Source organism: Scyliorhinus torazame, chromosome 12 (assembly GCF_047496885.1).
Source record: "Scyliorhinus torazame isolate Kashiwa2021f chromosome 12, sScyTor2.1, whole genome shotgun sequence".
In the NCBI taxonomy this organism is placed as follows: Eukaryota; Metazoa; Chordata; class Chondrichthyes; order Carcharhiniformes; family Scyliorhinidae; genus Scyliorhinus; species Scyliorhinus torazame.
This window is the reverse complement of record NC_092718.1, coordinates 202,351,247-202,362,255: the sequence shown is the minus strand read 5'-3', so window position 1 is coordinate 202,362,255 and position 11,009 is coordinate 202,351,247.

Genomic DNA, 11,009 nt, shown 5'->3' with positions numbered 1-11,009 from the left:
TGCAGTGCTCCCACTGCACCACCATGCTGCCCGGAACACCAGTGAGGAAAGGTCCAATCTTGTTGTAATCATTCAAATGAAAAACTGTAAAACACACATGGAAGGCAACAATACAGAACTCAAATTACAATTAATTCCAATAGTGGCTCCTCACACAATACTTAAATTATTTCTGTTCCAAATCTATCAGACTTCTTAAACTGCGAGAATATATTTTCCCCAAAACAACATCCCATAGATTTTAACACTGAACCCAATCCAGCACTAATTAATACATACGACTGCATTTTTGGAGTTTGGCTTCCAGCTGGGTGCAGCTGTGATCTTGGTTGAAAGTCAGCTGTTACAGGACTAACCCTGCCACTGATATATGGAATATCCCTTTTGATCTTGTCTTACTTGAATAACTAGTCTCAGAAGTCACACTTTTACATGCAAGTGCGACATTCAGTCTTAGTCCTCATCCCCAAACTAAATGAACAATAAGTTTGCAGAAACAGTTGCCAGTTCAGCAAGCATTTAAGAGCGCCTGAAAGGGCATAGCATGCAAGGCTGGAAAATGGGATTGGAATAGATAGGAGGTGCTCAATGGCCGGCCCAGACACGATGGGCTGAAAGGCCTCTTTCTTTTGTTGCGTTAAAAACTCTGTACAACTCTATCCCTGCCCATTCTCCACGCTAATTATTTTCTGGTTTGTATTTTAAAGCAGTTCCTTGCATGCTGTTTATTGTCCCAGCCAATCCACCTAACCTGCTCATCCCTGGACACTAAAGGACTATTTAGCACAGCCAATTCACCTAACCTGCACATCCCTGGAGTGGCACGGTGGCACAGTGGTTATCACTGCTGCCTGGTAGTGCTAGGACCTGGGTTCAATTCCGGTCTTGGATGACTGTGTGTGGAGTTTGCACATTCACATTCTCCCCCTGTCTGCGTGGGTTTCCTCTACGTGCTCCGGTTTCTTCCCACAGTCCAGAGATGTGCAGGTTAGGTGGATTGGCCATGACCAATGTGTGGGCCTATGGGTCTAGGTAGGGTGCTCTTTCGGAAAGTCATTGTAGACTGGATGGGCCAAATGGCCTCCTGCACTGTAGGGATTCTATGGAAGGTATGGGAAGAATGAAATGATGTGATGATTTAAAGAAATATTTTTTTTTTTTAAATAATTTTTATTGAGGTTTTCACAAAATATCAACAACAGAATTAAAAAGGGACCCAATAGAATTAAATACAGAACAAAATAAAACAACCCCCGTGCCCCCCCCCAAACATAAATAATAAATTAACACCTCGGATTAACACAAAGCAAACATAGCAAATATATACACCCCCTCAGATCCCCCAGTGTAAACAAACAAAAATAAAATAGAACCCCGCCCCACCCCCGTTGCTGCTGACCAGTCTACCGTTCTGCCAGGAAGTCCAAGAACGGTTGCCACCGCCTGAACAACGCTTGTACCGATCCCCTTAAGGCAAATTTCACCCTCTCCAATTTAATAAACCCCGCCATATCGTTGATCCAGGATTCCACGCTTGGGGGCCTCGCATCCTTCCACTGAAGAAGAATCCTTCGCAGGGACGCAAAGGCCAGAATACCGGCCTCTTTCACCTCCTGCACTCCCGGCTCCCCTGCAACCCCCAAATATTGTGAGCCCCCAGCCCGGTTTGACCCTGGATCCTACCACCCCTGACACCCTCGCTACGCCCTTCCAAAATTCCTCCAGCGCTGGGCAAGCCCAGAACATATGGGTGTGATTTGCTGGGCTCCCAGAGCACCTAACACACCTGTTCTCACCCCCAAAAAACCGACTCATCCTTGTCCCAGTCATGTGTGCCCTGTGCAGCACCTTAAACTGTATGAGGCTGAGCCTCACACACGAAGAGGAAGAGTTCACCCTCCCAAGGGCATCTGCCCACGTCCCCTCTTCGATCTCCTCTCCCAACTCCTCCTCCCACTTACCTTTCAACTCCACCACCGAGGCCTCCTCCTCCTCCTGCATCACCTGGCAAGTTTCTGAGATCTTCCCCTCTACCACCCCCCCCCCCCCCCCCCCCCCACCGAGAGCACCCTGTCCTGTACTGTGCATGGCAGTAGCTGCGGGAATTCCACCACCTGCCGCCTGGCAAACACCCTTACCTGTAAATATCTAAAGGTGTTCCCCGGGGGGGAGCCCATACTTCTCCTCCAGCTCACCCAGGCTCGCGAACTTCCCATCCACAAACAGGTCCCCCAACCTTCTTATGCCTGCCCTGTGCCACCCCAAAAACCCTCCATCTATTCTCCCTGGGACAAACTGGTGGTTCCCCCGTATTGGGGTCCACACCAAGGCCCCAATTTCCCCCCTGTGCCATCTCCACTGCCCCCAGATTTTGAGGGTAGCCGCCACTACTGGGCTCGTGGTATACCTAATCGGAGGGAGCGGCAGCGGCGCTGTTGCCAGAGCCCCCAGACTCGTACCCTCTCAAGATGCCATCTCCAGCCTCTGCCATGCAGCCCCCTCACCCTCCATCACTCACTTGCGCACCATCACCACATTGGCGGGCCAGTAATACCCACAGAGGTTGGGCAGTGCCAGCCCCCCCCCATCCCTACTCCACTCCAGGAACACCCTTCTCACCCTCGGAGTCCCCCGCGCCCACACAAACCCCGTTAAGATCCTGTTGACCCGCCTAAAGAAGGCCTTCGGGATAAAAATGGGGAGGCACTGGAACAGGAACAAAAACCTTGGGAGCACCGTCATTTTGACTGACTGCACCCTACCCGTCAGGGACAGCGGCAATGTGTCCCACCTCTTGAACTCCTCCTCCATTTGCTCCACCAGCCTCATGAAATTAAGTCTATGCAGGGCCCCCAGCTCCTGGACCCCCAAATACCTGAAGCTCCTCTCCCCCCTTTTTAGTGGTCGCTCGCCAATCCCCTCGCCTGGTCCCCTGGGTGAGCCACGAACAACTCACTTTTCCCCATGTTGAGCTTGTACCCTGAGAAATCCCCAAACTCCCTGAGGATCCTCATTACCTCCGGCATTCCCCCCACCGGGTCCGCCACATATAGCAGCAAGTCGTCTGCATGGAACGACACCCAATGCTCCTCCCCACCACGAACCTCTTCAGCACCTTGCACAAGAACCCCCACTCTAGCCTATCGAAGGCCTTCTCAGCATAAATCGCCACCACTATCTCCGCCTTCCCCTCCCTCGCCGGCATCATGATAACATTCAAAAGCCTCCGCACATTCGCGTTCAACTGCCCCCCCTTCACGAACCCCGTCTGGCCTTCGTGGATCACCTGCGGCACACAATCCTTATTCTCGTCGCTAAGACCTTCGCCAGCACCTTGGCATCTACGTCTAACAACGGAATCGGCCTGTAAGACCCACACTGCAGGGGATCCTTGTCCCGCTTCAGGAGCAAGGAGATCAGTGCCCGGGACATCGTAGGGGCAAAGCCCCCCCTCCCTTGCCTCATTGAAGGTCCTAACTAGCAACGGGCCCAACAGGTCCACATATTTCTTGTAGAATTCGACCGGGAAACAGTCCGGCCCCGGTGCCTTTCCTGCCTGCATGCTCCCTATACCTTTGGCCAGCTCCTCCTGCCCAATCGGGGCCCCCAATCCCGCCACCAGTCCCTCCTCCACCTTCGGAAACCTCAATTGGTCCAGAAAGTGGCCCATCCCACCCTCCTCCAGTGGGGGCTCGGACCGATACAGTTCCTCATAAAAGTCCCTGAAGACCCCATTGATCCACCCCACTCCGCACCACACTCCCTCCCCTATCCTTAACTCCCCCGATCTCCCTAGCTGCGTCCCGCTTCTGAAGCTGATGCACCAGCATCCAACTTGCTTTTTCCCCATACTCATAAATCGCCCGCTGGGCCTTCCTCCATTGCACCTCTGCCTTCCTGGTGGTCAACAGGTTGAATTCGGCCTGGAGGCTACGCCTCTTCCTCAACAGTCCCTCCTCCGGCACCTCCGCAGACCTCATGTCTACCCTCACCATCTCCCCCACCAGCCTCTCTCCTCTCCTTGTGGGCCCTAATGGAGATCAGCTCTCCCCTAACCACCGCCTCCCATACCATCCCCACTCGGACCTCCCCGTTATCGTTGGCCTCCAGGTATCTCGCCATGCTTCCTCGAACCCGCTCACTCACCTCCTCGTCCGCCAACAGCCCCACCTCCAAGCGCCACAACGGGCGCTGATCCCTCTCCTCCCCAGCTCTAGATCTACCCAATGCGGGGCGTGATCCAAAATGGCTATCGCAGAGTACTCGGTATCCTCTACTCTCGCTATCAGCGCCCTACTCATAATAAAAAAGTCGATCCGGGAATAAGCCTTATGAACATGCAAGAAGAATGAAAATTCCCTAGCCCCCGGCCTTGCAAATCTCCAAGGGTCCACCCCTCCCATCTGGTCCATAAACCCCCTCAGCACTTTAGCCGCCGCCGGCTTCCTAGCCGTCCTAGACCTGGAGCGATCCAGTGCTGGATCCAACATTATCAGGCCCCCCACTTCCAAGTCCGGGATCCCACCCAACATGCACCGCATAAAACCCGCATCGTCCCAGTTCGGGGCATACACGTTGACCAGCACCACCCTCTCCCCTTGCAGCTTACCACTTACCATTACGTACCTGCCGCCATTGTCTGTCACAATGCTCGACGCCGCGAACGACATCCTCTTTCCCACCAAGATCGCCACCCCCCCCCCCCCCCCCGATTTTTGGCATCCAGCCCCGAATGAAACCTGACCTACCCACCCCTTCCTCAATCTTACCTGGTCTGCCACCTTCAGGTGTGTCTCCTGGAGCATGACCACATCCACCTTCAGCCCCGCGAAAACCCGAGCCCGCTTGACCGGCCCGTTCAGTCCCCTTACATTCCAGGTTATCACCCGGATCAGGGGGCTACCCGCCCCCCTCCCCCGCCGACTAGCCATAACCCCTCCTCGGCCAGCCACATGCCCGCACCCCACCCGTTCCCCACGGTGGCAGACCCGTCCCAACCCTCTCTCTTCGCTCCAGCTCCCCCTTGACCATACCAGCGGCAAACCTCGCTTCCCCACCCCCTCCAACGCAGGAAAAAGCCCGCTCTTTCCACCTGCCCGGCCCCGCCACCTCTGACGCAGCTCCTTTTACAGGCCCAGTCCCCTCACCCCCGACTCGGGCCTCACCTTCCCCCGCGGGGCCCCATCCCCTCTACCGGCCATCCACCCCTACTCCATTTACTTAACCCCCTCCAAGAGCCCACCCGACAGACCCAACCCACCCACACCGGACCAAAAAGAAACAAGAGCAAAGAACCCCCCCCCCCCCCCCTTAAAATGTAACACACCATCAGCAATCCCCGACCACCCATCCCGACCCTCAGTTTGTGTCCAGCTTCTCGGCCTGAACAAAGGCCCACGCCTCCTCCGGAGACTCAAAATAATGGTGCCGGTCCTTGTAGGTGACCCAGTCGCGCCGGCTGCAGCATGCCAAACTTCACCCCCTTCCTGTGCAGCACCGCCTTCGCCTGGTTGTACCTGGCCCTCTTCTTCGCCACCTCCACACTCCAGTCCTGGTATATTCGAACCTCCGTGTTCTCCCACCTGCTGCTCCTCTTTCTTGGCCCACCCGAGCACGCACTCCCAATCAGCGAACCGATGAAACTGCACCAGCACCGCCCGCGGCAGCTCGTTAGCCTTGGGCCTCCTCACCAGCACTCTATGGGCCCCTTCCAGCTCCAGGGGCCCCTGGAAGGACCCCACTCCCATCAGCGAGTTCAACATGGTGACCACATAGGCCCCCACGTCCGACCCCTCCAGGAGGCCTAGAATCCGCAAATTCTTCCGCCTCGACCGATTCTCCATCTCTTCAAACCGTTCCCGCCATTTCTTGTGGAGCGTGTCGTGCACCTCCATCTTTACCGCAAGGCCTAAGATCTCGTCCTCATTGTCAGAGATCTTTGGTCGGACCTCGTGGATCGCCACCCCCTGCGTCTCCAGCAGCTTGTCGATAGAAGCCTTCATCGGCTCCAGCAGGTCCACTTTGATCTCCCTGAAGCAGCACTGGATAGCCTCCTGCTGCTCCTGCGCCCACGCTGCCTGGTCCCCGCCCACTTGCTCTTCTTCCCTCGCACTTTCTTTGGGTTCACCACATTTTTTTAGTTGCCCCACTCCTGGTCCAAGCCATACACTGTCGGGGGAATATTGCAATCTTCTTCCCACACCGGGAAATGTCGAAAAAATACCGCTGGGGCCCCTGAAAAGAGCCCAAAAGTCCGTTCCAAGTGGGAGCTGCCGAATGTGCCAGACCGGAAGTCTGATTTAAAGAAATATTAGACACAAGATACTAACTTCTCCACAATTGCTTTGCAGGTTTCTGCTTGTTCATACTTAAGGCAATTTTGTACATTTCTTACAGAATTTGAAACTGGTTAACAAGTTACTACTTTACTTCTGGTTGGGAACATACTTGGTCAAGTGACTATCTATAATGCACATTTCCAGGCTAACGGGAATGGAGGTGATGAGTTGTGGCCAGTTAACAACTTAAATAATCGGTAGATCCGTGTCAGTGATTGTGTTGGTTCATTTTAGTTTTGTCGCTCAGCTACATATTCAATTGTCCCACCAGGGGTCATGAAAACAAGGCCCTCAAAGCTTGGTGCTGTCCTGAGAGGAGCAAAATGACTGATTCTAGGAAAACAGCTCAAGGACCTTTAAACATCATGAGGAACAATAATCATGTATATTGAATTGTGAAAGGCACTTTGTTGCTGAACCTTTATTTCAGAACTTTGAAATATATTTTGTCTTTTCAGAACTTGGATTGTAATTGTACCCATTTCAATCCAGTGAAATCTGACACTCACTTTGGCTTTTACTATTTTGAATTAACAAAGTAAACTTTATTTGTGCCATAATCTGAAAATATGGGCATTCAAGTGTTATTTGCGCAATAATGCAAGAGATCTTGTTCCAACTTATTTTCTGAGGAAAAAACTAGTCTGAAATGTTCATTTATTGTTTTATTGTTCATAACAAATATCCCAAATATGGTCTTCCAAGATTTTCAGTTACGAATGGTTCCCATTAATAAAACGTACGGGCAAGGTCTTAGAAACAACTCGCTATGCTTTGGTCGCCACTCAGGATTCAAGAGGCTGAACACATGTGCATGCAGGAAGCTGGGCAGTCGGTTTACGTCTTGACTAGTGGCTGGTCATTCACAGGAGCATGCCAGATTTGAGAGCTAATTAGGCACAAGCCTGGTAATCTACATAAACTCAAAACACCATCTTCTCCCACAAGCACAGATGGAAAACAAGAAAAATTTGAGAAACTGAGAACTGCTGAAAGTGGCTCAGAGGAATTGCAACACCCCACAGGCAATTAATTTAATTAGAATACATTTTTGCTAATTACTTGTCTATGGGATTATGCTATATTACTTCTGGTTGTAACTTTTGTGATGTATTAAAATGTCAAAAGTGCTTGGAACTAAAATAAAAGAAACTGGAACAGAAGAACATATGGCTCATCGAGCCTGCTCCATCATTCAAAGTATAAATAAACCACATCCAGCGGTTCTCCCTGGTCAACTCTATTCATAGAATTTACAGTCCAGAAGGTCATTCAGCTCATTGAGTCTACACCGGTTCCTGGAGGAGCACCCTAGCTAAGTCCACACCTCCACCCTATCCCCATAACCCCACCTAACATTTGGACACTAGGGGGCAATTAAGCATGACCAATCCACCTAACGCGCTCATCTTTGGACCGTGGGAGGACCCAGAGGAAACCCACACAGGCGCAGAGAGAACGTGCAGAGTGACCCGAGCCGGGAATCGAACCCCAGTCCCTGCCGCTGTGAAGCAAGTGCTAATCACTGTGCTGCCATGCTGCCCTAATTACATCTTCAAAGAATTCCAGTAATTTGTCAGGCATGATTTCCCTTTCGTTAATCCACGTTTACTTTGTCTGACTGTACCACTACTTTCCAAATGCTGTGCTATGAAATCCTTGATAAGCTACCCTCCAATCTGTAGGAACCATTCCAGAATTTTGGAAAATAACCAACAATGGATCTACTATTGTTGGAGGCACTTAAGTACTCTGGGATGAAGATTATCAGGCCATGGAGATTTAGCCGCCTTCAATCCCATTAATTTCCCTCAAAGTATTTCTCTACTCGTACCGATTTCCTTCAACTCCTCACTAAAACTGGTGTTTCCCAGAACTTCTGGTACATTATTCATATCTTCCTTTGTGGATACAGAAGCAAAAGAAATAATTTAGTTCCTCAGCCATTTGCTTCCTGCTATGAATTCCCCTTTCTGATTGCAAGGGCCCTACATTACTATTTGTCATCAATCTTTTTACATACCTATAGAAACTTGTCATCAATCTTTTTCTTTTTACATACCTATAGAAACTTTTGTCAGTTTTTATTTCCCACGCCACCTTTGTTTCATATTGTATTTTCTCCTCCTTAATTAATCCCTTGGTCTGCCTTTGCTGAATTTTACTGTTCCCAATCTTTAGGTCTATTGTTTTTTTTTTTGCTAATTTGTATGTTTCTTCTTTGAACCAAATACTCTCTAATTCTCCTGTATCTAAGTCAGGAATAAAGATTGTAAATAGCTGAAGCCCCAGCACTAATCCTTATACGCTTCACCAGCCAGTCTCCCAACTTGAAAATGCCCCATTTATCCCTACTCTTTGCTTCTTGTCCAACAACCAATCCTCCACCCGTGCAAATATATTACCCATAATTCAATGTGCCCTTAGCTTGTATTAATCTTTTGTCCAACTATTTTTTGGAAATCTAAGTATATATCATCTACTGGTTCCCCTTTATCTGCCCTACTAGTCACATCCTCAAATAGCTCTGAACAAGTTTGTCGAAGACTATTTCCCTTTTGTAAAACCAGGTTGACTTTTTCTGATCATACTATTATTTTCTAAGTAAACCAACACCCTTCACTCATTTCATCGACCAAGTCTACGTTTTTGATTCATTCACATCTACTCTAATCGGGTATCTCATTGATAAGTTAAAATGTCAACTGTCACTAGTTTTTCTCCCCTCTGGACACCTGATCTCGCAAGTGACTCTTCCAGACAAGCCACGTTCTTAAGGCATGATATATAACGAAAACACAGAACGTAAATACAATGCAGAGAGGTGCAGCACATATTATCTTTACTATGATTCCCCTCTATAAAGGTGTTGCAAGGTAAGTTACTGGTTTAGTTTCTTATGTTAGTTATACAGCTGTTGGAATGCAGGGTCCGACAGGTTTTTTTTTTGCCCTTTGCATCAAGAAGGGGAAAAAAATGGGAAATAAGTAGGTTTTCAAGAAGAAAATAACTTTTTGTAAAGACATTTTGTAAAATGGCAAATAACGATAAATCACCCAATCTCAAATATCTGAGGGTAGAACCACTTTGTAAAATACCATTTTCCCCTTATCTTTGCTATGTGATCTAACTGCATGTACACAACAAACCCAAGCCTGTACCTTACCATCTAGGGAAGGCATAATAATAGCAGCAGATAGGACATAAAAGAGCATCAGTATTGAATGTTTAACTTGTGCATATTTGGAACAGTTCACACTTGCTAATTACATCAACTGGTTCCTGAAAAGCATTCAAGACGCATGTTAAAGCAAGTTCAATTCATATGTATCGGAGCAGTGGTTTCCGATGGAAAAATATATTTGTGCTTACCAGTTCGATCAAAAAGGGGGAAGCAAACATCCATACCATTATCATAGGCTTACTGTTGACCTAAAGGTCAATCATGCAATTGCAAATTGTTTCATTATACTGGAAAGGGTGGTGGTAGGATTATTTTTAATGCTAATTGTTTGATACATATTATGTAAAGTTTTTGGTCTGATTCAGTCTTATTTCCACCATTTACAAGTTTGCTTTTCAACAAGAGCAGAAGTTTCTAGGGAACAGATTTTAAAAGCCATTAGCTAAACTCGTATGGAACCTTGTTTGAACCATTCTGATTGCATATTAAGAAAGATATCGAAGTATTGGAGAAAGGGGGAGAAATATTTAAAAGCATACCAGAACCAAGAGTTTTAACCATCAGAAAGGACTAAGCAAACTGGGATTCTTCTCTGGAGAAGGCCGAGGGGTACCCTAATAAAAGGTGTTTAAAATATGATGGGATTTAATGAAGGGAAGTTTCCACACGTAGGAGGATCCAGAACTGGGGTCACAAATACAAGAGTCACTAATAAATTCAACAGGGAATTTAGGAGGAACTTTTCACCCAGGGTAGTTAGCATACGGAACTTGCTAATCACGTCATAGTTGAGGCAAAAAGCATAGGCGCAATTAAGGGGACCTAAATATATATATACAAGGGAGAAATAAATAAGTTATGCTGACAAAGTTAGATATAACAGCTTGGGAGGAGGCGACTGTGCAAGATAAACACTTGGGCATTATTTTGCCACGCGATCCTTTCTCAGACTATCCTTGGGTTTCGATTTCATGTATCTGCAATTTGAGCTCTATCATACAGGACACGAGGTCCACTTATGCAAGTGACTGTTGCCGCTGAACCAGAAGAAAACCTGACAGCTAGGCTATAATTATAAACTATGGAGATTATTTGGTTGAAAGCTTTAGTTGAAAAATGTTACACTTAATTATGTCACATCTAAACTCCGAAATTACACTCTGGTTTCCAGGTGGCACATACTTTTATTACTGGTTAAAAGCAATCATGTATTACCACAGCCATGAAAGTTCAAATGACCAGACCAAAATGTGAACAAAGGCAGCTACAAGTAAACACGACTGTTTTTCATTTCATGAAGCTAGCAAACTCAAATTAGAAAAATAAACATGCTGTATTCAAGTGTGAATTGTGAGACAAAGATAATAACACTCCCATTGTCTTCTTACAAACTAGTAATGAGCAAGTACTTTATTGAAAGCCATCTTTTGAGTATTCAAAATAATACTTTTAACAGTTAGCAAATTAGATGGGACAATTGTGAAATA